The sequence below is a fragment of the Marmota monax genome, unplaced genomic scaffold (genome assembly GCF_021218885.2).
Source record: "Marmota monax isolate L192 unplaced genomic scaffold, Marmota_monax_Labrador192_F-V1.1 WCK01_AAM20220418_F8-fsc00027, whole genome shotgun sequence".
In the NCBI taxonomy this organism is placed as follows: domain Eukaryota; kingdom Metazoa; phylum Chordata; class Mammalia; order Rodentia; family Sciuridae; genus Marmota; species Marmota monax.
In genome coordinates this window covers 88,238-103,578 of record NW_026694617.1, presented here as the reverse complement: position 1 = coordinate 103,578, position 15,341 = coordinate 88,238, and the positions used below count along the sequence as shown (strand labels likewise).

Here is a 15,341-nt window from a genome sequence, read left to right as displayed (position 1 = left end):
ATTCCTCAGGGCTCAAGATGAGGCAGAACAAGATGGCAGAAGAGCGTGGCAGAGGGAGGCAGCTCACATAATGATAGGGAACCAGAAAGAGACTCCACTCACATGACACAAAATATTTACTCCAAAAGCATGACCCACAATGCCCACGTCCTCCAGCCACACCCTACCAGTCTTCAGCTACCACTTAGTTATTCCTATCAGGGGACTAATTTAGTGATTGGGTTAAAGTTCTCATAATCTAATCATTTCACCTATGAATGTTCTTGCATTGTCCCACACATGAGCTTTTGGGGGACAACTTACATCCAACCATAACAACTATGGTAGTTAAATATGTGATACTTGTAGAGGTTAAGATTCCCATTCTAAGAGAATATGTTTTAGAGGGTTCCTGAGACCTAGGAGCCCTGCAGAGATTGCAGGGTAATCCCAGCAATAAGGGGTGTGAGTCTAATCTGAAATACCTCCTGACAATGTTCCAAAGTACAGTCAGAATTAAACCTCAGATGCTAGAACTTCCAATTTGGAACTCTTCATCAACCCTACTCTAGGAGTGTGTTGACCTAGCCTATTCAGAAAAAACTTCAATTGTCAATATTCCCCAGTCTTACCTACTCTACAGTGAGATGGAAAGCTGAGAGCTACTACAACCAGCTTTGGTTTCTGACCACACCAGTTGGAAGCTTTGAAAAGAAAAAAAACATAAAGAGTTCAGGTTTAACAATCCACAGCTCTTGATGCAAGGAGTACATAGTGCAAACACAAAGAAGGTTACAACAGCAGAGGCAGTGAACACACATCATTATCGACAGTTTTGACCACTTCAGTGGAAACAAGCTCTTCATTTTTCATTAAGACTTTTAAATTTTTTTAAATTTTTCCATTTTTTTGTGGGGTGTGTGTGTATGTTTGCTGTAGTGATTGCTTCCAAAGCATATACACATTGATATTAATTGTCTTTCATTTTAATAATTTTTCTTCACCCATTTGTTATTCAACTTTGTTTTGACTTTGACTTTGGATAGAGAAAAAATTTTGTGGGTTTGTTTTGATTTGATTTTTTTGTTTGTTTGTTCTTACCTTTGTTTTGTTCCAGTTATTACTCCTTCTTTACTTTCTTCCCCCTCCAAGCCAAATCCTCACCTGGGAACAAAATTTTCACCTGGGAATGAAAAACACAATGAATTAATTAAATCAAGATGTAAATTGAGAATAACACCAAGGGATTAGATTACATGGAAAAATAGAACATCATGCCTCAAAGACAGAACTTCAGGTCTTGAAAACAAGGTTTATGAACTTGAATACTCAAAATGTAGTAAAGGAGGGTGGGGGGAAAGACCATGGTCAGAATATACAAGAACTCTGGGACAGTGTTAAGAAATGAAATGTAACAGTCGTTGAGATAAAAGACAACGTGGAGATATAGGCTAGTGGTACTGAAAACCTTTTCAGTGTAATAATATCAGAAAATTTTCTGAATCCTTGATTTTAGATAGGCATCCAATATAAGATGCACAGACAATTCCAAATAGATGAGATAAAGAAAGAACTTCTCCAAGACTCATCATAATCAAAATACTTAACAAAGACAATAAGAGAAGAATATTGAAAGCTGCAAAAAAAAAATCATTAGGTAACATTTAGAGGCAAACTGATAAGGCTCACTTCTGACTTTTCAAATTAAACCCTAAAATGAAGGAGGCCTTAGAATGAGATAATTCAAGCTAACAAAGAAACAAACAACAACAACAAAAACACCAGTCAACTTTGCTCTATCCAGCAAAGGTATGTCTCAGAATTGAAATAGAAATAAAATCTTTCTGTGATAAGGACAAACTAAAATAATTAATGACCAATAAGCCTATGGGAGACTGCAATATCCAGGATTAAGGTCTGGCAAATTTAGTGTCTGGTGAGAGCTCTCTTCCTTCTATGTGTCCTCACATGGTGGAAGGTAAAAGTATATCCTCAAGCCTCTTTTAGAGTAGCAACAAAACTACTCAAGAATAGAGAACGGTCATCACCTAATCTTATGTAACTTATCATTGTCTACTTTGAAATAAAGTAAAGCCTTTTTACTCAAAATACAGTAATATTGCATCACTTTACCATTCCTTTTTCTATTTTTGTTATATGTGCTTCCTCAAATGTTGCAAACTCCAAAATACATTTTTATTGCTTTAAGCAGTCAGTGTCATTTAATAAAAGTAGATTACATCAAATAGGTTTTTAAAATTCATAAATTGCTATTTCTAGTGATCTTTATTCATTTGTATAGGTTCAAATTACTACCTGGTCTGACTACACTCAAGCCTGAAGAACTTTCTTATAATTGTATTCTCATAATAGTAAATTTTCTCAGTTTACATTCCCAGAAAAATTTCTGAAAAAGTAGCATTTTTTTTCACATTCCCACCAACAGTATATAAGAGTTCCTATTTCCTGGCATCCTCACCAGCATTTATTATCTGAATACTTTTGTTGTTGTTATTACTTACTCTTTTGGTATTGGGGGTTGAACCCAGAGACATTCAAGTATAGTCATTTTTATTTTTATTTTTTTATTTTGAATCAGGCTTTTGCTCACGCTGGTTTGGAAATTTTGATCCTCCAATGGCTCAGCCTCCTAAGTAGCTGGGCTTCCATGTATGTGCCACTACATGGAGTTTTATTCATATTTTTGATTATTGCCATTCAAATGGAGTTGAATGCAATCCCAGTGTAGCTTTTATTTGTATTTCACTGAAGGCTAAAAATGTTATGGTTTTTAAATGTAATTATTAGCCATTTATACTTCTTCTTTTGAGAAGTGTCTATTCTATCAATTTACCCATTTATTAGATTTTTTTTTTGGTGAGTGTGTTCCCTAATTAGTATAATTACTATGGAAATCATTATGTAGGTTCCTCCAAAAACTTAAAAATAGAAATATCATATGACCCTGTTATACTACTCATTCAAAAAATGAAAGTCACCATACTTAGGGATATATACATATCCATGTACATTGTGGCACAATTCAAATAGTCAAGTAGTTATGAAATGAGAATAGGTGCCCTCAACAGATGAATGGATAAGTAAAATAAATGTGGTATACCTAACAGTGAGGTTTTATTAGACTATAAATAAGAATAAAATTATGTAATCTACAGAAAAATGAATGGAGTTGGAGAGTGTCGTATTCAGAAAGCGAGACATGGAAAGACAAGTATCATATATTTTATATTATATGTGGAAGATAAATGGGAAAAAAAGAAAGAAAAATATGATGTGAAAACAGAAGAGAGACAATTTGGATAGAGAAACGAAGTCAGGGGAAGGGAGAAAAGGAAGCAAAGGTATTAAAGTATGAAATTGAATATTCCTCAATAAAATCTACTTTTCTATATAATTAATATGCACCAGTTAAAAATAGTATCCTATGTCTTGTGAAATTAGAGTTCAACCAGAAGTATCCTTTGGGTAGTTGTGCCCTGGAAGACAAAGAAGAATTAAACTATGTTTTAATCATAAAGGAAAGAGAAATACTTTACTCAATTGTGTTTCAAATAAAACTGTCATTATTAAAGAAATTCTTTGTTCCATTTCTCTTATGTTAAAAATAGAAATTTGAAAGAAGAAAAAGGAAAGAGTAAAAATAAAAAGAAGCTGTTTATATATATTATATTTATATTTATAATATAAACAGCTATATATATACATTATGTTGGACTTTTAAAAGTATAGTTCTGTTAACTTAGAACATCTCTTTACATACTATTTTCTAGTATATGTTTTTATGTTATTGTTTCTTTTGTAATGAATAATTTTGTGGCTTCTGTTTTTCAGTTCTGTATAGAGAAACATATTTTACCTTTATTTCAATCACTGATGGTTCTGAAAGTTAGTTTTTCTATCCCATTTCTACTCACATAGAAATTTTATTTTTAAGGCAATACTATTCATTGGATTTGTCACATGTAAGTAAATACACCTACATAGCTGCTTTTAAAAATAATCTAAGTATCTTGGTCTTGTAGTAAATTGTCAACTCCTTGAGCAACCATGTTTATTAAACCTGTCAAGCAAGGAATGCTATTAAAAGATATAGCATTAGATGACTCACAAAGGCTAATAGTTCAATTTTCTTAGCTCTTGTTCAGTTATTATGTTATAAACTCTAGAGCTACAAAAATAAACACTTATTTGTAGTCATAATAACTGCCAGATTCTGCCATGGTGTCTAATTGAGTATATAATTAACTAAAATAACAAGCTCACAAATATGTATTTGCAGCACAACATTTGCTAGGTGGAAGCTGTTAAAGTGCAATGCCCCATGCTGTGGCAAATAGTATTAATATTAAATATCTTTTTGGCACTTTTAACCTCTATTAAGAAAAAGAAGTAAAATTGCAAAAATATTAATCCACTTATGAAATTTTCCTTTCTATCAAATAGGTTTTCTGTGTTCTTTTATTGAAAAGGTAAACTTATTTTCAATGATTATTTCCTTCTTTATCTCAAGGAAACCCAGAATATCAATATATTTCATAGATAAAAGCAGTAGGATTTTTTGATAGATTGTAAGCCAGCTGTGATAAAAACAGGGGCATGAAGCTGAGCACAGTGGGACACGCATGTAATCCCAGTGGCTTAGGAGGCTGAGGCAGGAGGATCACAAAGTCAAAACCAGCCTCAGGAACTTTTCAAGGACCTAAGAAACTCAGTGAGACCCAGTCTCAAAATAATAATAATAATAATTAATAATAATAATAACAAATGAAAGGGAGATGACTCAGTGATTAAGCATCCCTGGGTTCAATCCCTAGTATCAAACTGAACCGAACCAAAACAAACAACAACATAAAGGTATGAGAATGCCCCAAGCTTAATAAAGCAAGTGGAATATTAAATTTCCATCAGCCGAGATGAGGAAGACAGTGGATGGTGTAGATTTGTGTATAAAATAGGAATAAGAAGTTCAAACTGGGGCATTGTTTGATGAGAGATGTATGGTAGTCTCCACATGGAGAACCTGCCTAGACTCTGGCTATGAGTTCAAAGTTCACAGTGATTTGGTTTGTAGATGCAGGTTTGAAGTTATTTGAACATACATGACATTTATAGAAGGCATGAAGATATCACCCAAGAAAGGAGGATAGAGATGAAAATCAAGAATCAAATGATACATCAAAGAAGACTAGCAGGAACGATTGGTGATCAAGGAGGAAAAGAAGCAGAATGTGGTTTCCTAGAATACAATTGAAGCAAATATTAAAATAAAGAGGTACAATCTCATTTGAACAACTCTGTCAAATGCTGTGATTGGTTAAGTGCAATGAGAAGAAAGATGGAGTATTTGACTTATTAAGGTAGAGGTCATTTAACCTATCTGAAATTTATTTATTTTTAATTCCTTTTTTATTTTTGGTGTGGAAGAATGCAAAATGAGATCTGTCGTCTTGAAATTTAAAGCATATAAGAGACTATGATTGATTATAGGTATAATTTTGTGGCAGATCTCTAGAAAGTATTCATCTTACTTTCTGTCCATTGATTAGGAGCTTCCCATTTTCCCTGCCCCAGTCCTTTCCAATCACCATACCATTGTTTGATTCTAGGAATTTACTAGTTTATATAACTCCTATAATCAGAACTTTGCAGTATTTTTCTTTGTGGAAAAGGCATATTTCACTTGACATAATGCCCTTACAGTTCAGTTCACCCATATTGTTACATGTTATAGAACTTCCTTCCTTAAACTTTAACGTTACTACATTACATACATTTATCACATTTTTTGAAACCCCTCAACTATCCACAGACATTTGAGTTGTTTCACATCTTGATGATTATGAATCCTGCTGCAATGAACATGGGTTTGCTAATATGGTTTCAAGACCTAATTTCAGTTCTTCTAGGTAAATATACAGAAGTGGTATTTCTGGATTATGTAATGGTTCTATTTTTATGATTTTGAGTAGTATCGATACTGCCTTCTATAAAGGGTGCACCATTTAGTATTCCCATTAACAGTGTGCATGGATTCCAATTTTTGTACAACTTCACTAAGATTTGTCTTTTTATTTTTGTCTTAGCCATCCTGATAGGTGTGAAGTATTTCTCTTTGTGGCTTTAATTTTCATTTCCCTGGTGATTAATGACATTGAACATTTTTAAATATACCCATTGGGTACTGTATATCATAATTTCCTTTTTGGAGAAATGCCTGTTCAAATCCTTAGACCTCTTTTTGTGGTGCTAGGGACTGAACCCAGGTTCTCATATCCACAAAATTGTCAAGATCAATGCCATTAAACTTCCCTCCCAATGTTTCCTTATATTAGTTTTATAGTTTCAAGTGTTATATTTATATCATCAATCCATTTTTAGTTGATTTTATATGGTATGAGTAAAGGGTTTAATTTTATTTTTCTTTATGCATACATTTAGTTATTCCCACACTATTAGAGTGTATCATTTTCCCATTACGTATTGTTGGAGCTTTTGATGAAAATTAGTTGATTGTATACATGTGGATTTATTTCTGGGCTGCTATTTTTTGTCACTTGTCTATATATGTCTTTATGCCCATACCAAACTGACAACCGAAGAGACAGATTCCTCATTACAGGGTGACCTACGTTGGGGTTTGAGCTTTCCACTTGGTTCTGCTGATACCTTCCTGTGGATTATGATCATGGAAACTCCACTGGCACCAAGGAAGTCACTGTGGGAATAAAGGGGGCATTATCAGTGGCCGGTGGTCCAAGTCCTGATTCTGATGTCCTCCTCTGATAGGTATATCAGTGGGGAGGTTTAAGAGTGTCACATACAATTGTGTGGGTATAGAAATGCAGTCTTCCTGCCTTGTTTTTTGATTGTGTGTGTGGGGGGAAAGGACCACAGATTTCTTTTGTGCTCTTTGGTAGGTACAGAACAAGTATTTTCAGGGTTTCCTGTCTTCCTGGCTGCCCCTTTCTTCGTCCTTTAGCATAAGAGAACAGAAATCTGTTGGACTTTTTGGATTGATGATCATTGACATTATGGGGTTTCTGACTTTAACTCCAAATCTGACAAAACAAAAACAAACAAACAAAAAACAAGCAAACATAACTTTACACACGTCTTTGGATTCTAAGTTTCCTAGACTATCTGCATTTTTATATTTGTTTCACATGCCGTGTCCAGGTTTTTAGTTGTGTTTAGAAGGAGGAACTGGAAAACGGATATTTACTCCTTCTTCTGAAATACACAAGTCTGAGCTGCCTACTCTTAAAATGTGAGAACAGGAAAAGCACTGGAGAAAAGAGAGTGATGGGTAAGAAGAAGACCAAGAAAATCTGATATTGTTTCATTTTATTTATTTATTTTACTTTTTTTCCATTTTGCAGGATTTTATGCATGTGTACATGTGGGTGTTCTCAGTGTAGGAATAGGTATGAAGAAAAAAGAGTATATATATATATATATATAATTTGATGAATATGTATATATATATATATATATACATATTCATCAAATTTTACATGCACTTGAACTGCTTTGCCTGTTTATTATGTAGCATTGCTGTGACATAGGTGGGGTACAATTATAGATAGGTTTAAATTGTTTTTTTCTTAAATTTGTTTGATTTTTTGCACCTTGGTTTTTGGCCCTCTTAGTGCCCCTTCTTTAATATTTTCCCCCACTAACAGCCACATTTTCCTGTTCTCTCTCTTTTTTTTTCCTTTTGTTACCTTTAGTTATTTTTAAAATTTTCTTCCTTATGATTGATATCTGTTACCTACTTCTTCTCTTGTGCTCACTTTTTAACTGTTTTGAAGTATTCCTTGCCTTCCTATTCTATTTTCTCTTTATGTAAGGAACTTCAGTCCTTCAATATAATAGAATTATGTGGTTTATACAATTCCTACCCCATTTATATGGTTATGATTATTAATACTGTGGACGACATAATAGATGGCTGCTGTCTAATGCCTGACCTAATTCCCAGATATTTATCATCATTGCTGATGTTAAATGCTGACCACTCTATTCCTATATAGGTTGCAATTAGTGTTATAGATGTCAAAGTAGACATCAAATATTTATTTTAGGGCTATACATCTGTTGCTAATTAATGCTAATTCTGGCTTTCTTCTTCCTCAAAGAGGGACTGGAAAGTGATTTGGACACTTTACACTCACGGAGTAGAGACTCTGCTGCAGAGAAACACAACTCAGCTAAGTATAAGGAAATCTTCCCCTTTACACTATCCCCATATGAATCAGAATTGGGGAAACAAAAATTCCAAACCAATAACCAATCAGACTACATCCACTTATATGTCAAAAAGAGAGAGAACTCCAAGATCAAAAAAATATAACTACACACAAAAGAACACACATATAAAAGAGGAAGGGAAATCCATCTCAATTAATGCACAAATCCAAGAACTCTGAAAACATTGAAAAAACAGGCAAATAAATCTCCCCTCAAAACTCACAATCCACCCACAAAGTTTCCCAGAGATTAGGAGGTGGATGAAATTCCAGAGATATATTAGGGAAAAAAGAAACCTGATTATTAAAATGTTCAATGAACTAAAAGATCTATGGAAGAAATTAAGAGTAAATACAGTAGATAAAAGCCAATTCAATAAATAAATAGAGATATACAAAAGAAATCATCAGAATTCCTAGAAATGAAAGACGCAATGAATCAAATTAAAAATTCATTTGAAAGCATCACCAGCGGATTAAATTGCATAGAAAATATAACTTCAGGCCATGAAGACAGAATTTCAGGTTTTGAAGAAAGGTTATATGAACATGCATACTTAGTAAGCAATAATAGGAAAAATGCATGGGACAGCATCAAGAAAACAGACCATAGAGTCATTGGAATAGAATAGAACATGGAGATACACGCTAAAGGCATCAAAAACATTTTCAATGAGATAGTAACAGAAAACTTTCCCATATCAGAAATGAGGGAGACATCAACAAACAATACATAACAGACCCCAAATAGACAAGATCAGAAGGAAAACGCTCTAAGACATATCACATATCTAAAAGAGAAAATAAGGAAAGAATATTAAAAGCTGCAACAGTTCACCAAAAAGGTTTACTTCTGACTTCTCAACTTAGACCTTAAAATCAAGGAGGACCTGGAAGAAGATATTCCAAGCTCTAAAAGAAGACAATCACCAGTCAAGATCACTAAGGTCTCTTTCAAATGAATGGGGAAATAAAAAAATTTTTCTTTGACAAGTACAAACTGAAAGCATTCATGACCACCAACCCAGCACTACAATGAATACTCAAAGGTAAACTGCATATACAGGAACCCCAAAAGAAACCCCAAAAGTCCCAAGTAGATGAAGATAACTAGACATGCAATTGACTAAATGGAAATCAAAATAGAATTGAATATAACAAACAAATCAAAATGGCAGGACACTATAAACCTATGTCCATAACAACACAATGTAAACGGTCTCAACTTCCCAATTAAATATGGAAATATCCCTAGAGGCATATGAGCTATCCAAATAGAACCATGAAGATATAGAAATTTTAAACAGACCCAAAACAGGCAATGAAATTGAAGCAGCTATTCAAAGCTTTCCACAAAAGAAATCCCAGGTTACATTTGCAGTTGAGATATACCATACTTTTAAAGAAGAACTATTGCCAATCCTTCTCAAATTATTGCATGTAACAGAAAAGGAGGAGAGCACTGGCAAATTTGTTCTAATGAAGTCAGTATCTCCTGATACCAAAGATACATCAAAAGAAAAAAATTTCAGATCAATATCCTTGATGAACACACATGCAAAAATAAAGTATTGGCACACTACATCCCAAACAAATTAAGAAGATAGTGCACCATGAACAAATGAGTTTCATCCAAGGGATGCAAGTTTGGCTTAACATATGCAAGTCAATGAATGTAATTCACCACATAAATAGAGCTCAGGACAAAAATCACTGTATTACATGAGTAGATGCAGAAAATATATTTGACAAAATCCTGCAATAGATCATTTTTATAACACTAGAGACACCTGGGATGGAAGGAATTACCTCAACATCATAAAGTATATATATCACAAAACAAAGGCCAACATCATACTGAATGGAGAAAACCTAAAATCATTTCTCTAAAAGCAGGGTTAAGAAATGCATGATCACTCTCACCACTACTATTCAATGTAGAACTTTAAACTCTAGCCACTGTAATCAGGTAAGAGAAGGAAATTAAAGGGATACAAAGAAGAATACATGAGCCTCTATGTAGAAGACCCCCAAAACTTCTAGATAAAAAATTAGCATAGTAGAATAAAAGATCAACACAAAAAAAAAATCAATCACTTTCTTTTACTTCAACAATAAATCTGCAGAAAAGGAAATTGGGAAAACTCTCCTATTAATAATAACTTCAAAAAAGTTAGGAATAAATCTAACCAAGACCTCTACATTGAAAACTACAGAAATATGCATACAGTTTTTAAAAAGGTATTCATTTCTGACCACTAAGGGGAAGAACAGGAAGCTGCTTCAGAACAGCTCTGGGTGCCAGCCCTGTGGAGATGTCAGAGATAGAAGTTGCCCAAAGCCACCCACTTTGAGTAACTTGATCATTTCATATTTTTTTATTTCTGTGCACTTTGCTTTACAAAACTATGCTAACAGAACTCAAAGATGAGTGTAATTCCACATTGGTGCACTTTGATTTTTATGTAAATTGCATCCATAAGAAGGATTGACATCTCCACTCCTGAATTCCTGTGTACTCCCTGTCCAATTTAGCAACAGTCATGAGATGATTTGGGGTGGAGAGACTGCGTGGCAAGTGGTGAGGCACCCACCACTGCTGCAGGCACTCCCACCCCTGTCCACTGGCTCACCTCTTTCTTTGTTCCTTGCAAACAGTATCATAGAGATGATGCCTTAAATATAATTCCATAGAACATTCTGAGGTTTCCCATACCTTCTTAGATGTGATTTCTCCAACAGCCACCAGCTAAAAGTCATGTCTACAATGGCTCAAGGGAAGAGAATCTATCTACACTGCGTGGAGGAGAGTTAATCTGTCTTCACTAGGTCAAATCAAGTGAATGTTCTACACTGACTAAAGGAAAGTGTCCTATTCTGGCTAAAAGTGAGTGAATCTCTATCTAAATTGCAGAAGGAGGCACAGTGTAGTGCCATCTTTGGAAAGGATGGCTGGTGGGCCCCTGCCCTCACCCTGAGGCCCCTCATTTCTTTTAATCAGTCCACTTTTAAATCTTTGGAACAATAATCTTATTATACAATTTGGAACAATAATTTTTATTGTACAATCTCAGAAGAATGGGAGGACAGGTAGGAGCATGGCAGGGTGAAGTCTCTGATGTCTTGTGCAGGTGGGGGCAAAGGAGACTCAGGCTGTCCACTGTTTTTTTCTGGCTCAGCGCTCCACTTCATTGGAGCCATACCTTATGGATATGACATGTTTCTTCTCTCTGTCATTGGAGCCATTTTATTGCTGACACACGGCATGCAATAGCACAGTTGTTGGAAACAGGTAGCAATCCTCTTAGTCACTCACTTTTAGCCCTTTTTGTTGTCTTGGCATGGTCCTGGGGATGTGTGTTGGGAGGAGTTGCTGCTGCCTGTTCTGGCCCACCTAACCAGGATCATCCAAGGTTTGTGCATGTGGAACACAGAGTCAGGCTGACTATGCTGGGAGTGGAGAAGCATGGCAGGCAGGTTGACCCTTCTGATACCCTTTTGCCATGAATTTCTGGCCTCCTCAGATAGCTGATGCTCACAGGAAAAGGGAAAGGTGTGAAGGGCAGTCTCATTGTTACTCCTCTTTGGGAGGAGAGGGAAACTGGATAGATTCATAGGGTATAGACGAGGCATAACCATGGAGACACCGGCTTCCCCTGGAACATGCACCCTACTCCATGGCTTTTCTGTTGCTAGAGTATTAGGCATGTAGGCATAACCACATCAAACTTTCTCTTGGCCAGATTCACCCAGGTTTTGTACGGATCAAATCCAAGGCAAAAGTATTGTTATTGTTGTGGAGTATCCCCTGATACCAAAGACACATCAAAGGAAAATAAAATTCAGACTAATATCCCTAATGAACACAGTATTCACCCCCTCATTGTAGTGAAGCACCCCTGGGTCTTGGGGAGTGCTTCACTACAATTTGAGGGTGAATACCTCTCACCCTACCCCACCCATGTGGTTCACAGTCAGTATTTTGTGGATGAGCCTTCAGGCTTTGATGGGAACATAATAAAGCATGTAGTATCTTGTGAGAACGCTCCATCAGCAGCTCCTCTGTTGTGGTTCCCATAAATGGGTGGCTCCCTGTCAAAATAAAGAATGACACCCCGGCTCAAGATGTCCACTAGGGGCACCTCATACTCTTTCCACAGGACAATGTCATAGGCAAGGTATGGGAGAGTACCCCAGAAACTGTTCAGCTTCTACCCAGCTGTGAATTTGGTGCAAAGGCCAAAGTATATGAGTTTGATGTTGCTCTGTTATCTGCCACCCTGCCTTCAGGTCTGAATACACAATGCTGTTCTCATGGAAGTAGCCCACAGCACACACTATCTGCCTGAAAAGTCTCTGGGCTTCCTCCTTCTGCATGCTGCCATGTGTGATGTGCTGAAGTAGTTGTCATCCACCTGCATGCTCCATCATGATGTAGATGTTTTTGTGAGTCCCAATAACCTGAAATAACTGGATCACACTGAGGGTGCTCCAGAGTCATCAACATGTTCAGTTCTGCACTACCTATGCAGGACTTTCACTGCCACTTCTGCCCCAGTGAGGCTATGGAAGGCTAGGCTCACCTAGCCAAATGTGCCATGCCCAATGGCCCTCAGGATCTCATAGTGGTTCATGAAGCCTGTTTCATTGCGGGAGCTGGGTCCCTGCAACAGGGAAATTTGTTCTAATGAAGTCAGTATCCCCTGATACCAAAGACATATCAAAGGAAAATAAAATTCAAACTAATATCCCTGATGAACACAGATGCAAAAATAAAATATTGGCACATCACATCCCAAACACTACTCTGACTACTCTGGCAATACATCCTTAGCAAGAGCAACAATTAAGGATACTAGCTTAAAAAAATCAAACCAAATCAAACTCAAAACAAGAAATCAAAATAAAAAACTAGAACAAGACAAAAAAAAAAAAAAACGAAATCAAAAAACTAATATCCAAAGACCACAGCCACCAGCAGCTAACCACCAAACATACCATCTCAAAGTCTGACAAGTCACCACCAAGAGCTTTCTGTACTTGTGGACAAAAACTCAGCTACATGCACCCTCAGTGAAGTGCATACTCTTGGTGAGTATGGTCTTGGCAATTCCTGATGCCCAGTAATCCAATAAATTTTCACTTGATCCACTTCTTAAAGATTCCACCAGTCAACATCACCACACTGAGGAATGATCTTCCAATACAAGAACACTTGGTGGGTGGGCAATGTTGTATCCAAAGCACAATAACACTATTTCCTTATTACATTGATGATGTCTCCTGGGTTTATAGTTATTAATATTCCATTTAATACTTAATATTGAAAAACTGTATATTCTTTTCTTCTTCAATATTTTTACAAATTTATGAAATTTATTAATAATTTCAAATAACCTGCTCTTCTTCTCATTGATTTCTTCCAGTGTTTCTATTTTCAATATGATTAATCTCTACTCTTATCTTCATTAAATTATTTCTTCTGCTTGATTTTGGCTTATTTGCCCTCCAACCACTCACCTCCATTCATCAAGATTTCATAGGTGGTAAAATGTTTATTAATTTGTGCGTATTCATCATTTCTATTATATTTTTAATGCTATCAATTTCCAAGTACTATTTTAGATGTATTCTACAAATTTTTAAATGCTTTATTTCACAAGGTTCAGTGTCTATTTTATTTCCATTTAAACTTCCTGGACACACAGATTATTTAGAAGTGTGCTTATCTTCCAACATTTTAGAGATTTCTTTTATCTTACTAATTTCTAGTTTGACTCCTTTGTGGTGAGAAACACTCTGAGTGTAATTTTAATTTTTAAAAAATTTGATAATTTTGTTTTCTGGCATAGGGTGTGGTTTGTATTGCCGTAGGTGCTTTGGGCAAATTACAAGAATTTTTGTTCTTTTATTGGCTAAGTGAATTATATCTCTTGTATTATTTTCTTAGAAAATGTTAAGTTCTCCTACATCTTCACTCTTTTATGCCTAGTTGGATGATCATTTGTTGAAACACTTATTTATTCTCAAAATCTAATGCTTTAATCACTTTCTTTTTACCTCTAATCTCACCCAAGAAAAATAAATAAATAGGTAGATATAGAAATCACAACAATATCAAAGTTATCCATACTCAATAGGAGCATAAAACTGGATCATTCAATAATGTGATAGTAGTCTCATGTCTCACACTGACTTGTCCATCTCACTTGACTGCCAGATTCTTAAAAGTACTTACATTGATCCCCTCAGATTTACATGTTCTTTTGTTTTGTTTGTTTGTTTGTTTGTTTCCCCTTTGGATGATTTTTCTAGATCTATTCTGGCTTCTTACTGAAAATTCTGGTATTACCTGTTCCTCAATCTGACCTAAATCTTAGAGTCACTCTTGTGTTATTTGCCAGGTCAAGATTGTCCAGACATTTTTCTCGGTCAGGAGCAGCTGACACCAAGGTTTTCAATTCTTTTTATCATCTCTCATTTCTGTGCACTCTACTTCTCTCCCACTAGTATGATATGTCCTTCAGAGCTCTCAGCTTCTTTGTAAATTCTCCAGAATTCTCCAGAAGAGGATTAACCATGGACTCTAAGGTCCACCATCCTATCACAAATAGAATAGTTCCACATTTGTCTTTGAGATATGAAGAAGAAGGAAAATATGGTTGAGACAGTCTACTTTTATACAAAGTATTCTCACACTAAACAGCATTAAGGACCACCACTGATCTTCATTAGTATTTGTTTCTATTTTCCAACCTCGAATGGGCCTTCAAGATAGTTTTTTGATATATTTACTCATATTCCATTCTTCCTGTGCCTGTACACAACCCATGGACTCTACAAAATCATCTTTCTCTCCTTTCACTCTTCACAAAATTTTGCCCCTTACTTCACTGAGAATTGTGCATTCAGGCACTAGAAATTGAATCAACTTGACATTTATTAGTCAAGGAAACCAGCTTTCTGCTCTTTATACATTGTCTCCCTTGCCCAGAGAAACACAAGTGCTTTCTTATTCTTAAAATGTCTAAAACAGAGCCTCCTCCCAGTCTCCTCCAAGCATCTATTTCCCTCTTTTATTTTCAATCATTT

The 15,341-nt window shown here is 35.5% G+C and overlaps 1 long non-coding RNA gene across 1 annotated transcript in view; it reads right to left on the bottom strand.

Moving 5' to 3' along the window:
- Window positions 1-563: 563 nt before the first annotated feature.
- The window catches only part of LOC131423323 (uncharacterized), a 32,695-nt gene continuing 17,917 nt past the window's right edge, over window positions 564-15,341 (bottom strand). The window contains exon 3 of the long non-coding RNA XR_009224720.1: window positions 564-1,162. This is a non-coding gene — a long non-coding RNA (uncharacterized LOC131423323). The remainder of the gene's footprint in view (window positions 1,163-15,341) is intronic.